Source organism: Athene noctua, chromosome Z (assembly GCF_965140245.1).
Source record: "Athene noctua chromosome Z, bAthNoc1.hap1.1, whole genome shotgun sequence".
Lineage (NCBI taxonomy): Eukaryota > Metazoa > Chordata > Aves > Strigiformes > Strigidae > Athene > Athene noctua.
In genome coordinates this window covers 20,049,459-20,065,407 of record NC_134077.1, presented here as the reverse complement: position 1 = coordinate 20,065,407, position 15,949 = coordinate 20,049,459, and the positions used below count along the sequence as shown (strand labels likewise).

The 15,949-nt window shown below is 40.0% G+C and overlaps 1 pseudogene; it reads left to right on the top strand.

The window, feature by feature from the left end:
• The first annotated feature begins 1,147 nt into the window (after window positions 1–1,147).
• Window positions 1,148–5,436, top strand: LOC141973222 (complement factor D-like; annotated as a pseudogene).
• The last annotated feature ends 10,513 nt before the right edge of the window (window positions 5,437–15,949 follow it).

Here is a 15,949-nt window from a genome sequence, read left to right as displayed (position 1 = left end):
ACAAATCTTACCTGTGTGCCCTGGGACTAAGCCTCGAAACACCCTGAGAGATGAAGTTGAATTAGATGGAAACATTATCCCTACCATTTTAAATGATCTGGGCTCACAAAAACTGAATGTCAGTCACGACTATGACAAGGAGGCTTATCCCTTTGACAAGTCAAATGTGAGCACAAGTGCCCCTTCCCCAGATGGGATGCTCGAAGGCTGTCATAGTTGTAGAACAGCTACCTCAGGGTAAGGAGGACATCTACTGTTCATGCTAGGACATGAAAAGCCCTTTAGTTCTCTCTCTTTTTTTTTTTTCCTCCATATTTTGAGTAACTGAAAGTTACCAACTATAATAAATCTGTGCAAATCTGACCTCCTCAAACACAACATGGGCAGCTCAGCCAGCTTTCTTGCTTCAGTTATTTTGAAATAGAGGACACAGCTCCTTTCTAAGTGAATTTGACTTTCACACTTCTTCAACTGAATCAGGTTTGGTTGCATTTTTTGTAAGGGTAGAAAATATTCACACCTAGCATGTGCTGTTTCGAACATTTACAAAACAAAATCCAAGCCTTCCTATTTGGAATTAAGGGATTTTTTTGATGGGTTATGGAGTCTTTCCCTTTTCAGTCAATGGGTCAGAGATATCGATTCAGTTATGGTTATAAAAATTCAGATTTGGAAGCTCTTCAGTGGAAAGGGCACTGATCGTCTCTGGTCCTGTGGAGAGTGTGCTCTGGTCACTTGTTTGGTTTTCTAACAAGCACATTGGTTTGGGCTGACTTTAAGTCTTTGCTGCTGGGGCAAACGGAATGAACATTAGCCTGGTCTCCTTCTGAGCTGAATGATTCCCATGGAAAACCCACCCACCACTCTGCTATGTCTAGACTATTCTTAGCAGATGCAACTGCAGTGCATGTTAAGCCTTCTTAACTAATGAATACTATGTGATAATCAGTTCTGAAATAATTTTTGTCTTAGACAAAATAACATGAATTCAGCAACAGAAATTTCTGTGTGGCCTGAGAACAACCTGTCAGAAATCAGGATGAGGTGGCCGTGGGTTTTTTTTTTTGTTTTTTTGGTTTCCCCCCAAACTCTCTGTATGCACAATGGCTGATTTCCTGGGCTTTCCGCAAGTGCCCCTCTGTTAAGGATGGCACATGAAAAGAGTCCCAGGGATGGAGTTTTGTAAGTCCTATATAATTCTCACTGTGTAAGTGTGCTTTGTAGATAAAAAGATACATTTTTAGCATCCAGTACTGTCTTTTCAGCTGTTTTCACAAGCAAACATTCATGTAGAAATAAATTAATTGTATCTTTCAGGTAAACGTGCAGCTGGAATTAAGAAAATAACTTCTTTTTTTTGTTTGGATTGATAAAATCTTTGTTCTGGCTTCAATAAATTGTCCTGTGTGTAGTGAGATTGTGTTCTGAATATGAAGCACAGAAAACCAGCAGTATGTCTACTGGCAACGTCATCTTACTGGGCTGCATTAAATTTAGCAGAGCATAATGAAGAAAGACAAACTTTAATAAATACATTTTCGATGATACTCACCTTGGGGGAGAGGGAGATTTTTGAGTTGCCAAACTTTTACTGTTCATTAGCAGAACCTGGACATATAACTCTCTGGCTTTTGGCAGTCTCCCTTTTTAATATTCACTATAGGATTGTCTTGAGTTAGGCAGCACCCATTCTTCTTTAATGGGCTGAATCCCATATTTAGTGAAGTTAAGGACAAAACTCTTACTAATATTAAAGTTGTCCACTTTAGCAGATCTTACCTGTATGCATAATGCTCAGAATGAGTATTTATCAGTGTGTGTTCTGACATGTCAGTGATGTCAGCAAGATGACCTACATGCTATTAGTCAGGCATGTTTCAGTCTTTTTTGGGATTAGGTCATAAGTCCAAGGGAGAGCATTAAAAAATTAATGAAAGGTGTCAGAACCAGCAGTCCTTGTGCAAAGGAACGTTCCAGTAGGCTTTTTAATGAAGTTAATTCCAAACTCTGGTAATCTTTGAAGGTCAGCTATCAGACAATTATTTAACAAAACTAGATTTACAGTAAAGAAATGTTACTTTGTAGAGGAAAACACGAGTTTTCACAATGTCAAAACATTGAAATGAACAATATCCTTCCCTATGTTTTAATCATGTTGTTGTAAAATGAAATTGTATTATATTACATGTCTTTTGATTATCTTGAGAAATGTTGCTCAGTTCCAGTAGTAAACTTCTCTCCCTGTACTTTACAGATTAAAGAAATCAGAAGTTAGAGTTGTTCTTGGATTCTATCAAGCATCCATAGCTGAAAAAGAACAGCAGATATTTAAGGTTCTGCAATACTTTCTTAATCCTCAGTTTGGCATGTCTTCTATGGAAAATGATATAGTGCTCCTCAAGGTATTGTGTTAATTAATGTTGTGTTATTATAAAAGGAATTTTGCTGATGATTGTTTTGGCTGTTCTTTGATATTGAAGAGTACATTGTTTAGCTAGTTTAATAATGTCACAGAACACTATGCTTTTGGTTGTACTAATCTAGATAAGGTCATAGGATCACTGGCACTGTGAGCAGGGGTGACATTTCAAGACCATTTTGTGCTCTAAAACTTCCTTTAACCCACTCACGGCAGCAACCCCTCCAAAACCTCAAAACACATTCTTTAGTAGTTTTTGAAAGGCAATGCTGAAGTGATGTATGCAATGGAGCCTGGGTCACACCAAAGGGATACCTTGTGCTGAACTAAGCAAGATGGGGATGAAAGTTACTCTTAATTATTTGGGGCAACCACATAAAGTAAAAGTATGGATAATACAGGACATAGATGAATTAATCTCTAGAGGCACAGACTGGTAACATAGTGAAGGTGGCTCAGGACACTGAAGAATGAAGCATGGAAAGATGTCCTCGCCAACATCATCTTCCTGGATGTCAAAGTGGAGCAGGGCTGTAAGAATTTCCTACATGCCTGCTTCTGCTCAGCCTTGCTCATGCCTCATGTGTTCCTGCGCTGAGAACTCTGTTAATCCAGCACTGATGTTGCCATGAAGGAAATCATGGGTATTTTGAATGGGGAGAGGGCAGTCTCTTTGTGGGAAACCTGTAGATGGTCAGATGGATCTGGATAACTGTCTTCCTGGTACCAGCAGTTTTAGTGCTGATCCAAAGTCCCTTAAAAGTATAGGCAAGAGGATGTACAAGGCAGACAGGTTCATTTCACTGGCTGCTCCTGTGGCCACCAGCAGCTTATCAGGAGCGCCAGGTTATTTGTGAGTGCAGTACCAAAATGGATCTCCAGAAAGTAGTATTTCTAGAGCTGAAAGTTACAATTTTGATCCAGAATGACATGGATACCATAAAATTGTTTGTCTGAATTTGACACTGGATAGCATTAGTACCAGGGCTCACCTCCCATCTCTACAGTTCTGCTGTAATGTAGTATTAAGTGACTTGGGATAAATTTTTCATCTTTGGAAACCACCAGCACTAGTGATAATAAACTGTAAGGGGTTTTTTTTATAAACTCGTGATTTGTTGGAGTGCCTTTTAAAAAATGTATAAAGCCAGAATCATTTAGCTGACAACCATTCAGCAACATGTATAACCACCTGTGAAATGAATCACTGTGTGGTGATTGTGTGTAAAACAGAAAATGTCTGTTCAGTAGCTGTGAACCCTTACCAAGCACACTGGGGATATGTGTTAGTGTTTGGCTATGTTTTCACTTACAGGCTTAAGCTGTCCTCTGCTGAAGGAGGAATCTGTCAGGTAAAGGCCAACAAAACACAGACAGTTTGGATCATTCAAACCCCTTTGAATCTCTCAGAGCAAAGAACTGGCAGTCAGAGTTCAAAACCTCATTTTTCCCCAGTTATGTCACTGCTGTCATGTCTAATTGGTTATAGCTTTTGTTTTCGTCTGTGTTACTGGGTACATTGCACCATGTTTTGAGACTTTTCTGTGTGTCAGTCAAGCACCAGAGTCTGATCTCAAGTTGGAAATTCAGTGGCCAGGTAGGTTCTCAAATAAGACATAGATCCAACAGTCTAACTGCTATGCAGGTTTTTAATTTCCTACTGTGGTCAATGGGGAAGCTGTGCTTGAACTCACTACTGATGCCATAGATAGGGAATTGCTATACAGACAGCAGGGAAATTCTTTTCAATTTGGAAAGGGGCAATTAAACACAGGATCAGTTCTTAAATATTGAAAAGTGATTTATAAGGAAAGTATAGGTAAATGAAACTAAAATGCCAATTGAAACTAGGTTATGCTTTCCTTTCTGCATGAGGAAGCATTTTTTTCTTCCTTTTTTCCAGCTGAACAGTATTGCAAAACTGAATAAATATGTGCAGCTATTGCCTCTGCCTGACTCTTGTGAAGATACCAAACCTGGCACAACATGCAAGGTGGCAGGCTGGGGAGTCATATCTACAGGAAAGCCATCAAAATATCTTCAGGAAACAACTCTTGAAATCGTTGGTAGAAAAAGCTGTGAGAGCAAATTTAGAAATTCCACAAAAATAACCAACAACATGTTGCATGCTGCAGGAAAAAATAAATTTTTGAGGAGAGATGCTTGCAAGGTAAGAAGCAAAGTTACAAAGAGAAGGGGACGTGCTTTTAACTGTTTCTTTTTTACTGGGAACAAAGCAGTGCTCGACAATGAAACTGATCAGATTCATAGTGATTTTAACCACATTTGAACAAGAGACTTTATTGCTGTGAAAAAGAAGAGTTAAAACTTTGAGTAGTTTAGGTCAATGTACACAGCAAGATCAAGAGCATGGGAATTTGAGTCTGGCATTATCTCAGTTAACTTCAGGTGCATTACTTTAGCTCAGTGTTTGAATCATCAGATACTTTCCAGATGTCAGCATCTGAGTAGTACAGAATTAACTGTACACTCAAAAGTGCTGTTTGGATCTTGCTTTTGATGTCTTCTGTGCTGTCTCCAGAAGGGCCAATTGCAAAAGAAGTAAGAATCAATTTATACTAACAATAAAAATACACCTTTTGAAATAGAATTATGATAGCACTGTGCTGGTGTACAACATTTACGTCAAAGGCTTGCTCAGGCTTGAAAAGCAACCTCTCCTTATACCTCACTGAACTTCCATGAAGTGATGTAAGCCAAATGATCCATTTCATAAGTTGGAACAGGTTAGAAGCGGTATTTCCAAACATGCTTATGCACTGCAGGTGGCACTGCATGCTCCTCTGGGGAGAAACGAACACACATTGATACTTAACTTCTATTTTGTGTTCTAGGGAGATTCAGGTGGGCCGTTAATCTGTTCCAGTAGATACAGTGGGATCGTTTCTTTAGGAAAAGGATGTGAAAGAAGAGACATGCCTGGAATTGATACATGACTGACAGAAAAATATATTGACTGGATAAAAAAAGTAATTTCCCTTCACAGAGATCCATGAGACAGGCAAGACAGTTTTAAGAAATACTGTGCTTTGCATTAGAACTAGATGCTGCTGCTTTAGTGTGTTGACTTTAAAAAGTACCTCCCAGCTTTACAGTGACACAGCCACTGCTTTATGAGAACAGTTAAAAATATTCCCCTTTGTACAGATAACATGTTTACTCATCTTTATAGGAAACTGCCTCTTAGATAACACAATTTGTACTGGACTATTTCTTACTGTGATGGGTAAGTACTGCCCACCTTATTCATTGTGACTGGGATGAGGCAGAATTTTTGAATGTGCACTTAAATAAAAATTTTGTTTTGGACTGATAGTGAATGAGATGTCTGCTGAATGAGAAAAAACAGAACAAAGGCTTTAAATGTTCAAATATTTAGCTATGATGTTATTCAAACCCAAATACTTCAATTCTCCATTACTAAATAGTTAACTAAATTAATTTTCAAAGAATTAAAATATAAAACAGATAAACATTTTTCCAATTAATCGTTCATTACGAGAAAGAAAAAAAAAATCTTTTTTCCCCCCTAGATTATTCCCCCCCCCCTTTTTTTTTTTTTTTTTTTTTTTTTTTGTGATCAAATCAACAAAATCATCTCTTCTCACAGCCGGGTTAATGATCTCACCCTTTCAGTGAATGGTCTGTTGAAAAAAGTATAAATACTGATTGTAATGGGAGTAATTATACTTCTCTGACACAGTGCCTATTTAACATCCATCAAAACAAACAGGAATTTCGCTCTGAATTTCAACAGAAATTTCTACTAACAGAAGGACCTGCTGTGTTTCTGAAGAAGTCTGTGGTTAGTTTGGTGCATTCCCATTATCTTTCAAATATTGCCTATGGGGGGTTTTTTGCCAACAGTTTGGAAGTGACCATCTACAGGGTTTCTCTGCTTCTTTGGTTATTGCATTAATATGTACCAAATACTGTAAATTTTTGAACACTGCAGAGGCATGAATAAATAACTCCAACACATTAACATACTGGCCTCTATTATTGACCAGCTGCTGTGTCACTGTGCTGAGCAGAGCAAGCTCTGTATCATAAAGGCTAGGATGATAAAGGAGCAAACAGATACTGCAAAACTGGGTTGGTAGTCAGCCATGGTGCAATAAAACCTGCTGATGTGGTGTATGGGGGCTTGATCCAATTCTCACTGAAGGTCATGGGAAGGAAGATCTTAAAAAATACCAGTGAGAATTGGCTCAGGACTGGAATACAGAAAGAAGCTGGGAAAAACTGGGGAAAAAAAGGGCGAGCAATATAAAAATGAAAAGAATAAGATACCACTGTTAACACTTGTCAGCTGGGGGTCTCAGAGGATGTTGCAAACACAGATTAGCCCCTTTTACCTTTGTAAGGTAAATAGCAGCAAGGATATGCTTCTTCCCATCCTATAGGAGACTTTTTGTACCCTGCAGCCCAAAACAACTAATTAGTGCCTAACCTCTCAAAGGCAAAGATTTCACTTGTTCTGTTCATGTCTGTTCACATAACTGTATTTCAGTCACAGATGGGAAATAATGAGTAATACATTCTGGAAACCATAACCCAGCAGGTTAATTCCAGTTCAGATACTGGGCTTTGTGTGTGTGATCTCCTTGTACTGGGCAAGGTTTTGGTAGTGGGGAGGCTACAGGAGTGACATCTGTGACAAGCTGCTAGAAGCTTCCCCCATGTCTGTTAGAGTCAATGCCAGACTGGCCAAGGCCGAGCCCATCAGTGACAGTGGTAGCACCTCTATGATAACGTATATAAGAAGGGGAAAAAAACCTGTGCAAGGGCAATTGCGGACAGGATTAAGTAAAATAGGTGAGAGAAACAACTCTGCAGACACTAAGGTCGATGAAGAAGGAGGGGGAGGAGGCGCTCCAGGTGCCAGAGCAGAGTCCCTTGCAGCCTGTGATGACAACCATGGTGAGGCAGGCTGTGCCCTGCAGCCCATGGAGGACCCCATGTCGGAGCAGGTGTCTGACTGAAGGAGGCTGTGACCCCGTGGGAAGTCCATGCTGGAGCAGGCTCCTGGCAGGACCTGTGACCTGTGGAAAGAGGAGGCAACACTGGAGCAGGTTTGCTGGCAGGACTTGTGACCCCATGGGGGACCCATGGTGGAGCAGTTCATGAAGGACTGCAGCCCATGGGAGGGACCCCACGCTGGAGCAGAGGAGAGTGTGAGGACTCCTCCCTGTGAGGAGGAAGGAGCAGGAGAGACAGCAGGTGATGAACCGACCACAACCCACATCCCCTGCCCCCTGCTCTGTGGCAGGGGACGAGGTAGACAAAATAGGAAGTAAAGCTGAACAAGGGAAGGAGAGGTGGTGGGAAGGTGTTTTAAGATTTGGTTTTATTTCTCGTTATCCTACTCTGACTTGACTGAATAAATTAAACTTATTTCCCCAAGTTGAGTCTGTTTTGCCCATAATGGTAATTGATGTATGATCTCTCCTTGTCCTTACCTCAACCCATAAGCCTTTTGTTATATTTTCTCTACCCTGTCCAGCTGAGGAGGGGAGAGATAGAGTGGCTTGGTGGCACCTGAGGTCCAGCCAGGGTCAGCCCACCACAATCCTATAATGACTTCATTAACATAATCTTTTTTTCTTTTGTGGGCAATGTAGCTTTTACAGGCAATGTGGCAGGTGGAAGGGTATTACTGCCAGGCCCCCAGGGTACCACTGGGTCTGACTGCTCCTGCCCAGACCCCGGAGCTTCCCCACTTGCTCACCCATGGCCCAGGATCCATGTCAACCCCAGAGCCATCAGCTCCTGCCCCAGCAATGCTGCAGCAGTGCCGGTCCCCATCTTGATCCTGCCCCGCCATGGGCCCTGCTGAGCTGGCCTACCCACGTGCCCGCGTGGCCTTAGCCTGTCTCCATGGAGGTGCTGAAGCAGGGAACCAAGCAGTAACCTTGACTCAATTTCTGTCCACCCTGAGGCAAGCAGAATCTTTATTCCCTCCACGTGCAAGTCTTTGCTGGTGTTGAATTCACCGTGTCTTGAGAGAGTGCTTGCCCATCCGCCTCTCAGGGAGAAGGGCAGTCTGGGCCAGGGAGAGTGGTAGTTTTGCAGAGGGGCTGGAAAGTGCCCTACAGTTCTGCATTATATTAGCACCTGTGGAAGTATACAGTGGAAGGATGACCGATTCTGCAGCCAGGGGTAGGCAAAGGTCCAAGAAAGGGTGAGTGTTGTCTAAACAAGGTGACCACTGGTGTCACTCACTACTCACTGCTGAAACCACTGCTGGGCTGGTTCTCAGAACAGAGCTGAAAACAGGAAAGCCACAGAGAGTAGCTCCAGGTATGTGACAGTTTTATGGTAACAGACACCCACAAAGCCTGACAAAATTAAGTTAGAAATACATTCTTACTAGACTGAGAGGAACTCATATTCATATTGTGGTGGAGTTTACTATAGATACCAGTTGTTTCCAGCACAGCATTTGCAATTCCACTTTTCTTCAGTAAGAGAAATCTAGTCTTGTCTCTTGCAACCTGTCCTGCCTCAACACTAATTTCTAGGTCCCTGTGAGATGTCCCCTTGCACATTACATCCCAGTTTCCAAATACTGGCTTCTTGTAGCAGACCAGCTCTTTCATACTATCTGTTTTTATCTTCACTGGAAATTTCTGAGTGGATTAAGGGAATCCTGCCCCAGGAATCCTTTTGCCCTTGGCCAGGGCTGGGCTCCTATCTATACTTGCACTGTGCATCTTGGTATCTACTGAGTTGACAATCAGACATTTGCACCTATCCCTGTTTTTACTGAGATCTTCCAGGTAAACGATATTTCTTAAGGATTATTTGCTGAGAAGTCTGACTTGCTTGTCACCTGTCTCATAGTCATATCTGGGCACAGAAAGCAGCCCCTAAGGTCGACCAGGCCATGCAAAGACATGACATATGGCACTGACATGAAATGTATGGCACTGATGTAGAGTGTACGGTGCTGTTATACAGCTGAAGGCTCTCTATCCAAGAGAGGGGGCTGACAATTTGTATTCACACATCACACAGGGATACAGATGCCAGTTAGCTTTAGTCCTTACATTTGTTCTGCCCTTGTACTGGGCAGTAGTGGCTGATGTTTTGTACTTGTTTTGGCTGTACATCTAGTGCACTGTACGTTCAATGTGGGAATCTATTTTTTTTTTTTTAAACAAACTTTGAGTTCTCAGTACAGAGGGTAGCATTATCTATTGTCAACAACTGTTGTTTCCTGAAAGTGCAGTGATATGTTTGGAGCATGGATTGCCTCCACTGCTCCTAGTCAAAAGTTTGTTTTATCTTCTGACTACAGAATAGCCTGCCATCTAGCAAGCTGTAAAAGTAACCTTCCTTTTGGACAACTGGCAATCAGGAAGAAACATTTAGAAAACAAAATTAAAACAAAGCAAGCCATCAGATTTTCAAGATAATTTTCTTGGATACTTGCCAAAGAGAAATAACGATAAACTCAAAGTCTGAATAGGTCAGTTTACCATAGTCATACAAATTACAGAAAGTAATTTTAATATGCCTGTTACATCTTTTAATTATGATTTACTATTTTCCAAAATTTATCCTCATCTCCTTAATGATCTGGCAGATGGTTCAGATAACTCCAACCCATTATGTTTGTAACCCCACATTCATCTGATTAAACTTTTTTGGATTGACTAATAATATTTAATAATCAATAACTAGCAGATTTCAAGTAGGTTAAATTTAACTGTAATTCAGTTCAAGGTTGCTTCAAAGACACTGAAATCAGCTGTGAAATGTGCATTGAAAGTCAGCCACTAATATCACAAAAAGTCATTGAGTCTAAAAGATGTACCAAGACCCACATCCTTGGCATGACGATGAGGAAACCACAGAAATATGAGCAAAAATCCCCTTATTTTAATGAAAAATAGAACAGAAACTTGCAGATCTTAACTGCTTCAAAAGGCACAGATTATATTAAATTTATAAACAATGGAGTTTCACAGCATTCACCCTTATCTGCCTTTGTTCGTAAAAAGCAAGAAACTTTGCCCTATTAACACACTCTCACAAAACCTTTAGTTCAACAAAATATCAAACCTCTCTGCAGCCACACAGAAAATTAAGATAAGCAGTAATTAAAACAGTGACATCAGTAAATGAATAAAATAAATGTTCCTTTAATCACTCTTAATCACTGCTGTCATTAAAAAAAAATACTATTCATGAGTATTTAATTAACAATTTCCATTTAAATGAATAAATGGCACATGGTTGTTGGTTTAGGTTACCTTGAAACTGTGTAACGGATGTTACCTATCAAGATGCAGTGTCCAGATTTCTTGGAACAGCCCTATCTCAGGCTGTTATGACCAAAGCTGCGTCACCAATCCTTTCAGCCCCCTTGGTACCAGATATTAAGAGCAGAGGCATGAAAAGAAGGGGACTTCTGGACTAGCATGTTTGCAAACACCCTGACATTTTCAAATGGCAATGGACCATACTGACAGTGATGTGGCTTTAACTGATCAAAATCTGGTGCCTGCACCTCCCATGTCAAAAGCCACAGTCCTGTCCTAGCATTGGTCTTAGCAGAATTCAAGTAACAAATTATTACACTGAGCACACAATTATTCTCTGAACTGAGGCTTTGGACATGGTGATGGAGCACTGTGGAGAAACTAGTACTGCTTCCTTTCATTGAGGATCGTGAGAGGCGCTATCTTCCAAGGTGGTCCAGCCAGATCCTACTATGTACAGTCCACATCATAACGAAAAGAATAATGTGGAGGCAGCAACTACACTTGAAGCACTAAGGATCTCACACACATGGAGACAGAAGATAAACCTGCAGATACTGCTGCACAGTTAATTTTCCTCCTGCAATATTTCAAAAGGATGGCTTCTAACTGCAAGTTTTCTTGGGGATGCCTCTAAATGCCACTAAAACATGAGTATGTGAGAACATGAATGTGCTGAAAAGTGTGATAGAGGGGACTATGGTTCTCATGATTCAAGGTGCACCAACTACAGAAGTTATCACCTCCATAGCTGAAGGGGTGTCGTGTTTGTGCTCCTCCAGGAATGGAAATGGGTGGTTTGAGTTAACTTGATGCCCTGTAAATTAGTTTGTGGAGCTGTGAAATGAGACTCTGCTGCAACATCAAACAGCCAGGCAGTGCCACAGAGTGATTTGACAGGGACTGCACATTAGAGCCCTGAATCATTAAACAAAGCCAATTTGGGTATTCTGTATTATGAACAGTGGTGTTGATCTTATCAGGTGGTCTTGGCCTCCTTATTCAGAAATATTGAGAGCATCTGCACAAGGTAAGAGCACAGCTGGTGGTAGATAGTGCAAGAAATGGACTCAGTTCTAATGGGATATTAAAAGTGCTTCTCTTCCAGGCCTCTTTCCCTCCCCTTGTTTGTCCTGCACCCAGTTACTGAAGTCAGGGTCACAGTAACAGTTACCAGTTTTGATATTCACATTTGGGACAGTGGTTTTCAGAAGGGTTTGTTATTCCACCAGCTGTGTTGATTTGAGTTTTTCCCTTCTCATGATGTTTGGTTATAGTTTGACCATCCTGGGCAGTCTTCATCTGCCTAGCCAAAAACTGCTGGTCACTCTGGGCAGGTTCCAATGGGTACAGCTAGTGGTTCATAAGTCCTGTTTCAGGCACTTATCTTAGGCAATACACAAACAAAAAAATCCTTTCCCTCTATGTTGGCTGCAGAAAACAGCTTTATTTGTTTACTACAAATGCTTTAAAAATTAAAAAACATTTTTCATTTTATAAAACACAAAAAGCCACTAAAGCTGGAACTGAAGATACTGCTGACCAGTTCTGGCCCAGCTGGCCTGCTGGGATCCACATGAGGGAATATCTCAGGTACCACAGCTTTGGGGGCTGTATCCTACTGTCAACAACCATCTGTAGCTGGACTTCATCTTGGTCCTCTTTGCAGCTTCTTGACAGGCAGGATGAGATACTCAGCACCCAGTCAGCACTTACAGTCTGTAACATTATAGGCCAAGCTCTGGCACAGGGAAGAGGATCTATAATACAGCATGGGGGGCAATCAGAAGACAGGATTGGGGGCTAAGCAGTAACTATCTTATTTTAATTAAATCACCTAAGAAAGTATATCTGATTGTGAACTACTTCGGAAATTCTGCTTGCTTAAATAGCTTTTTCTGTCAGGGACAGTAAACGTCTAAAATAACACATGGTCAGCCTATGACAATACAGAAACTAAAGCAGAAGAGAGGAATATGCCAGTATGGAGAAATCACATATTGTCTGTCAGATTCATAATTTGGGAAAATAGCTGCAGCTTTGAATAACTTTAATTTTTTTCAGGCATTTGTCTTAGAGGATAAAGGGCATCTGATTAAATGATTTGATCAAATAATTAAGGTTAATCTATGAATAAAATAAAAAGGCAGTACAACTCACCATATATTATTTCATTCTCTCAAATATATTGAATGGATATAAATAGATAGAAATTATCAAATTTCTGAGTAAGAACACAAGGTTGTAACACAATTCTAAGACCTCTTTTAGCAATATATCATGAAATTTGAAAATAGTGAGGTATGAGTTAAAAGAGATCTGGAAATGATGACTGGTTTTAGGTTTATGGCTTTCTGGCAGTTTTGTTGCTTAATGAAACACGAAGTTATCACATGCAATATGCAGCTGTTGCCCCTCATTGCTTTCTAATTAGAGTTTGTTTGCAAACATTCCTTTCTTACTTTGAGTAAAAAACACACATAAAAAGCTTTGAATTGGCTTTGGTTTCTTTACAGCAGAGAAGACCATAACACACTGAAAGCATTGTGTGAAATCCTGGTCCCACTGAAACAAGTGGCAAAGCATTTATGTCATTGGGGTCAGCATTCACCCACAATATGTGTATTCCAGAAAAAAAAACAAAAATCAAATATATGAAAATACAGCCACGTGATTGATGAGGCAAAGGACAAAGGATGTAGGAAACATATGAATGCATGAAAATCCTGTTGACACCCTGGGGAAAAAAATTGCCCTGTGCTAGACCCCTCCAAGAACATTGTTCTGGGAGACCTTGACTGGTGTCCCTCTTTATGGAAGCCAAGATGCAGTTTGTACCCAGCCCTGTTTGCTGAAGTAGATAACAATTGCGTACAGCATGAAAATGCCTGAAGACCAACTATCAAAGTTCTCCCTGGAAAAGGCTCTGCACCAGTTAGCCCAAAGAGGCTTCAGTCTGGATAGACAAGATGGACAAGTGTGAGGACTGTGAACAAGAGAAAGCTATTAAGATGGACTGAAGGGATGGTCTTGTTCCATTCATTTTGTACATGGCACAAGTAGACTTGCAAAGAATAAAGCTGCATATAAATCACAGAGACAACATATTTAAATAGAGGTGAAAATGTCATCAGTGAAGTAAAAAAGCAGAATAAGGGCTAAGGGTGAGCTGGAGAGACTGTGTGGCAGAGAGAAGCCAGGATAAAACAGACACTCATCCTAAGGAAAAAGAGGTGTGTGTAACACTGCGGAAAATTCTTTAAGAGTTTCCATCAGTGTCCTTACTCCTTTCAGCCTTTGGCTGGATCTTCCCTGAAGGGAAGATACTACCAAGGAGATGCTTAAGTCCTCTTATGGCCTTTCTGGGATCATCTAATTATTCTGGAAAGTGTTTATGCTTCAAAGATGGGTACTTATGAAAAGGAATAGATTTCTTAAAGAAAAAGGATTGATATTGATTTGATAATTTTGCTTATTTAAATTAATTACTTCACACTGCTTTTTCCCTGCCAATGGAATTGTCCTGGTGATATTGCAAAAGATGTATGGAAATATTAACTCATGAGGACACCTAACTCGAACTCAAACAACTCAACATTTCACATATGACCACAGATTTTCTTGTTAGCATTCCATGGAGTACAAGAGCTCAGCTTTTAATAATAGCTTTGTCATCCATTACAGGAAACGGCTACTTAGTTGAGTCTAAACTATATATAAAGCATAGCTAAAACTTTTGTAGAAATGTTGTAAGACAATAGCACTGCTTAATTGCAAAAAAGTTTTCAAAACCACATTTTAGTAGAGACAAGTAAAAATCACATTAATCTGTAAGGTATGGTTCTATTCCTTTAAGTGTCTGTAGAGATGCCACCTGTTTTTTCTTAAAGAGCAGAGATCAAAATAATCTTGAGTTGCAAGTAGAAGGATACTCTCAACCAATCCTAAAATATTTGATTCTAAAATGTATATGTAGGATTTGAAAATTGAATGGTGTACCTCAAGATTCTGCCCGGGTATCAAGAACAAACATTTCTCAAATGGGAATTTGGCTTAGTTATCAGGGAGTGATAGAGACAGAGTACAATTACAATTTTCATTGAGTAGAGAAAAGATAAAATCACAATGTTACTCATTTTGTTTACTACTGTGCTATTGTTTATGTCCCAACAAAACTAATGAAAATGCTTGTTTCAGTCTAATATGTTTTATTCTAGTTCTACCGAGAACTACCATAGACTGCATGGCAATGGAGAAATGAGAGTGTATTCCTATAGCAGTTCATTATGTCAAATAATGAGAGACAAAATATCCTTCACATGATGTCAGCATTAAAACTGTGTACCATATGGGCAGAATACATGCAACCGAGCACCTAAGTAAAACATTTGAAGAACCATCATTCACATCTTGTTTTCTTTTATTGATAATGAAACTGCATGTTTGAAGTTCATTCCATAAAGATTTTTTGGTTTTCTGCAAATCGTTGAAAATCAATAACTGTGAAAAAGTGTTGAGATGTTTTTCTACATGGAAAGGTTTTTTTTTCCTAGATGGACATATGGCTTAGTTATGGTGATTTAGATTCTTAGGACCAAGAGGTCTCACAAACGAAACAGCTACTGAAAAAACTATTGATAAGGTGGGAGTGTGATGGCAGACCACTGGTTTCGGCTGTGGTGATCAGTCAGGTTTAGCATTGTATTCAGAGAAGTAAATTTTCTAAACTACAAAGAAGATATGTGACTTTCCCGTGCTTTTAAGAAACTCTCTAAGATAGATCTTAGGAGGTCTTGGGCACTGAAACCCATTTCTTCCTCTAAAAGTGTAGATTATTTTAAAGTCATGAAAAAAAGACTTCAGCATAACAGAATCACAGCCTATTTTTTAATCATTTTTCCTCACATCAACTATCTATTTATTGTGTGTCACAAATGCAGACTTGCCTGCCTTGGAGAAAATTGACTCCTGTTCCTACATAGCAGTTTTTCCACCACTCTGTCGTGTTTTTTGTCCTTGAACATGTTCTCTAAGCACAGCAAAATTATTTGACTCAATTCCTGAATTAATTGAGGGAAAGCCAGTGATTTCTACTATGCAGGTCTTTGCAGTGGTTGTAAATTCATTTGGAATAGCCGCACTGTGCAGGGATGACACAGAGCAGAGATCCTTCAATCAGAGCCACACGATGGTTGTAACTCATCAAGGAAAAGGACTGTGCAGTGTGGACTCAGTAGCA